This window comes from Leuciscus leuciscus (assembly GCF_965113295.1).
Source record: "Leuciscus leuciscus genome assembly, chromosome: 3".
Lineage (NCBI taxonomy): Eukaryota > Metazoa > Chordata > Actinopteri > Cypriniformes > Leuciscidae > Leuciscus > Leuciscus leuciscus.
In genome coordinates, this window is record NC_138727.1 from 68,590,478 (window position 1) to 68,595,477 (window position 5,000).

The 5,000-nt window shown below is 50.8% G+C and overlaps 1 protein-coding gene across 3 annotated transcripts in view; it reads left to right on the top strand.

Annotated features, from left to right (window-relative positions):
- LOC309495693 (acyl-CoA dehydrogenase family member 11) overlaps positions 1 to 5,000 on the top strand; it is a 25,611-nt gene that overhangs the window by 17,354 nt on the left and 3,257 nt on the right. The window lies entirely within an intron of this gene.

Here is a 5,000-nt window from a genome sequence, read left to right on the forward strand (position 1 = left end):
AGCACCATTTGAAGATCCCACTGGGTATGCACTATCCGTGCCGGTGGATTAAGACGTACTGCTCCCTTAAGGAAAGCCGCCACCAATTTCTCCGCACCAATCGATATCCCCCCCAAGGGATTCCGATGTGCTGACAAGGCTGCCACGAATACCCTTAGAGTTGCTGGGGACCGCCCAGTGTCCAATAAATGTTGTAAGAACTCCAACACTGAACTGATGGAACAAGTGACTGGGTTGACAGATCGATCTGTACACCATGAAACAAAAATCTTCCATTTACTGGCATAAGTGCGACGTGTTGATGCGGCTCTTGCATTCATGACAGTGTTTCTCACATCTGCGGAGCACTGTGAGAGCTCCTGCTCAACCCCAGGGGCCATACACATAGGTTCAATTTGCTCGGTGAGGGGTGCCAAAGCTCCCCGTTCATTTGTGATAGTAGGTCCCTCCGAACTGGCAATGGTTGCGGTGGACCGGTCGTAAGGGTCAGCAGCAGACTGAACCACGGTCTTGCTGGCCAGCAGGGTGCCACTAGAATAAGCCTGTGTTGTCTCTCCTGCACACGCCTCAGCACAGGCCAGAGAAGTGGAATTGGAGGGAAGGCATAGAGGAGGAGGTCTGGCCAGTTGTGTGCCAGGGCATCCTGGCCTAGTGATCCCTGCTCCTTCTGTTCTGTGAACCACAGCGGACAATGTGTCGTCTCTCTGCTGGCAAAGAGGTCGACTGCTGCGGTCCCATAAAGTCCCCAAATTGACTGAACTACCGCCTTGTGCAGACACCAGTCCCCTGGCTTCGGACCCGATCGAGAGAGTGAGTCTGCCACTCTGTTGCAGTGACCGGGAATGTGTGCTGCCCTGATCGACAGGAAGTGCTGGTTTGCCCACAACAGCAGCACTCGTGAGAGACGAAGGCAAGGTAGAGACCTCGTGCCCCCTTGGTGATTGATTAAAAACACCACTGTGGTGTTGTCGGTCCGCACCAGGATGTGCTTCCCTGATAACTCCTGTATGAAATGCCTTAGGGTGAAAAGCACTGCCCACAGCTCCAGGATGTTGATGTGAGATGACATCTGCTGCAAGGTCCAGCTCCCTTGTACGCCCCGGTGTTGCCACAGCCCTCCCCATCCGGAGAGAGAGGCATCTGTTGTCACCACTTCTCTGCGGGATGGGGGTGGTCCCATTGGTACACCCCCTTGTAGAAATTGTTCCCGTCTCCAAAGCCTCAGGGAGACAGAGCAACTGGTTGTCACCAAAACAAGGACATGACGGTTGTGAACCGCTGACAACCGTCTGGCTATCAACCAACGCTGAAAGGGGCGAAGGTGTAAAAGCCCCAAGTGAATGGCCGATGAGGCTGCCGTGAGAAGGCCCGCTAGCCGTAAGAAGTGGAGATAAGGTAGCTTGCGCTGAACCTGGAACCTCGCTATGGCTCCCCGTATAGCCTGCGTCCTGCGTGCTGTGAGGGTAGCCCTCATTACTCTGGAGTCCAGCTGCAAACCCAGAAAGCATATTGACTGGCATGGAGTAAGGCAGCTTTTCTCTAGGTTTACCCTCAGTCCTAAAGCAGTAACATGCTCCAGTAGGCGCTGTGTGTTGTTGGCCACTTGCTGAGGTGAGCTGGCACAAAGCAGCCAATCGTCCAGGTAAGGGAGAATCAACATGCCCTCCCGTTGTAGAGGTTCTAGTGCCGCTTGCATACATCGTGTGAATACACGGGGAGAGAGGGAGAGGCCAAATGGTAGGACTCGATATTGGTATGTCCTGCCCTGGAATGTGAACCGAAGAAACCGTCTGTGATGAGGTGCAATGGGGATATGGAAATATGCGTCCTTCAGATCCACAGACGTAAACCACATGCCGGGTTCGACTACTTGTAGGACATCCTTGACACGCAACATGCGGAAAGGAAGGTGTTTGAGACTCCTGTTCAAGCGTCTGAGGTCCAAGATTGGCCTGAAACTCCCATCCTTCTTGCGAACTAGGAAGTACTTTGAATAAAATCCCTCCGGATGGACCTGGGGGTTTACTAGCTCTATCGCACCCTTTTCCAGTAGCTTCTGGACCTCGAGAGATAGAGCAAGAGCTTGACGAGGGTCCCGAACCACTGTGGGCCGAGTGTGTGTACATAATTGGGGTCTGTGACGGAACTGAAGACAGTAGCCCTTGTCGAGTGTGTCGATGAGCCACTTGTTGTCTGTAATCCCTCTCCAAAGCTGTAGTTGAGAGGTTGAAAAGTGTCCCATCACAGACCCTGGACCATCACCGACGATGGGGAGCGGTTCCCTTATCCCTGGGGGGGCGACGATGAGTTGCCACAGGGCGAGCAGGTGGTCTACGAGCACGGGATGCCTCCCTTCTCGAGTCATACCCAGGTCGAGTAACCTGCTGTACAGGCCTGTAAGACTGTCCCTGCCTGTGTTGGAGTGGATTTGCCTGACGAACAGGCATTCGATGTGAGGTTGGCCCATAACTCACACTGCGCTCAAAGTGCTGGGACCGAGACTCCACTGCACGAACTCTGCGCTCAAGAGCTTCCTGGGCGGCTGGACCAAAAACATGCCCAGGTACCAGTGGTAGTTGACGAAGATTGTTACGACAAGCCTCTGGAAGTTTAGACTGTGCCAGCCAAACCTGTCGCCTAGCCTGTGTTGTAAGCCCAAGAGCCTTTCCACTAGAGAAAGCGATTGAACCCAAGGCCTGTAAGGAGGCCTCAAGTAACTCTGATGATGCAGTACCATCTGGTGGATTAGCACCTAAAGCGGAATGAAGTGCCAACAGAAGATGAGCCATGGAATTCCCCACACGACTCAAGCCTGAGACAGCATTATAAATCCTCACCAACAGATCATCTGTGCGTCTACACTCTGGGTTAGGACAGCGAAGGTTCTGTCTAAGAGCCTCATCTGGTGACACTATCAGTGAAGAAACGCATGGCTCAACTGGAGGCATGTTACCAAGGCCCTTCTCCTCGGCTTCAGCCATTGCCGCTAGTGTACGAGCCACACGATCAGGTCTGGATAAAGGAGCTGACCGAAACGCAGAAGAGACAACATCTGTGAAGTCAGGACAACTCGGCATTAGGAAATCCTCTTGCTGGGAAACTGAGCGACGCAAGAGGTTTGACTGGCCTGGCCCAGGAAGTGGAGGATCCAAATTCCGCTTGGCGAGCGCCATCTTGAGTGTGTCCTGCAGAGAGAAAACCACTGAAGAAGGCGCATCCTGAAGGCTAGAACCGTCGTCGCTATGGGAACGTTGGGACTGGGAATGTGAGGGTATGGTCTCCTGCATGGGCGTATAATAATCCTGTTCCTCCCTGTCTAAGGAGTCAGAGGCCGCAATAGATAAGGTGTCTGATTCTCTTCTGGAAAAACTGGACGCCAGCTCACACCTGGGCAAGGGAGGAGCTAAAACACCCATATTCCCCTCACTCATATTCTGACGAGTAGCGGGTACAGATAATAAGGCCTTAATACCCTGAACAGCGTTCGCAAGCTCAGCTACTTGCTGGGTCAACGTACTTGACTCCGAAGAGGTTCGCATTTTCTTCGAAGGCCTTCCAGTCCCACTGGCCACACGCTTGCTGGCCACGCGCTTGCTACTCACATGTGACGCTGCCCCAACTGATGGAGCAGAATCCCGGAACTCAGAATCTAATTCAGCCAGCCGATGTCGTCTCATCTCCAAGGACATCAAACCACACTCAGGACATGGGTCTACTAAAGCCTCTCGGAGGTGATCAATGCCTAGGCAAGTGGGACATTGCGTATGAGCATCCATGAGATCCATTGGACCTGAGCAGATGGTGCATGAAGCTGCCATAACTTCCAGACCAGTAGTTGGAAAAACCCCTGGTCAACCAATGGGATTATAATCACAATACAGGCAGAAAGAAAAACAGCCACTCCAAATAAAAAGGCTTACAGTTGCTACAATAAGCCTTGTCAATGTATCACCCTGGTTAACCAATGAGCATACACATAGTAGTCGTTTAGACAATAAACAATACTACACGCAGTCTGAATGAACCCTGGTTAACCACTAAGTTCACGTGAGTAGCGATCGGTTCCAAACAAACCCTGTTTAGGCAATAAACAATACTACACGCAGTCTAAATGAACCTTGGTTAACCACTAAGTTCAAATGAGTACTCACCTCAACACTGCTAGTAGCGATCGGTCCAAAACAAAAACCCTGGACAACCAGTGGGTATAACGTTATGGTCCGATGCGCGCGATAATAATCCAAAAATAATCCAAATATTTCTCCCGAGACACAGCCGTAGCGGGGAGCAGTTGCTCACCAAAAAACGCTGTGCACGCTCGAGCGAGATCTCTTCGCGAGAATGACAAAGAGAACGACCGTGACATGAATGGAGCGGATATAGCTTCCAACACGTCATCGGTCAGGGTCACAGGTGACAAATCAATACGAGATTCTCGATATGGCTCGCGAGACGCGACTCCTTCCACTATGTTCGACCGTCTCTGGCGGTCTGTAACAGTGAAATAGAACCGGTGTTGCGACTTAACACCGTGTAACACAGGTAACACCGACTATCGTAGCAAGCCTACCGCAAGCCTTCTAATCTTACCTTCTTATACTGTCTATGGATCTTACTCATGCTTTTCATATAATCAACATAGATGAAATAAAAAAAAAGAATAATTTAAAAAAAAATATGAAACTAAATCGTTTTTTTTAATGACTGGGCTACAACACATATGCCTATAGGAGAAATTTAATGTTGGAGCGAACACCCCCCCCCCCCCACCACCAACACACCAACCCACCACCCCACCACCACCTTAACTAACACATTTTCTGCGGGAAACCCTGCAGGTGTAACTAAGGAAACACTGTTTATCTGTGTAAACTGTAAAATAGTGAGAGATTATAGTTTAGACTCGTTACTTAAACATGGGTTAAAGGTCGCAGTGGGAGGTCTGTAATGTCCTCAGACTTACTGTGGAGTTGTTCTGACAGTCGGTGTATGGTCTGGAT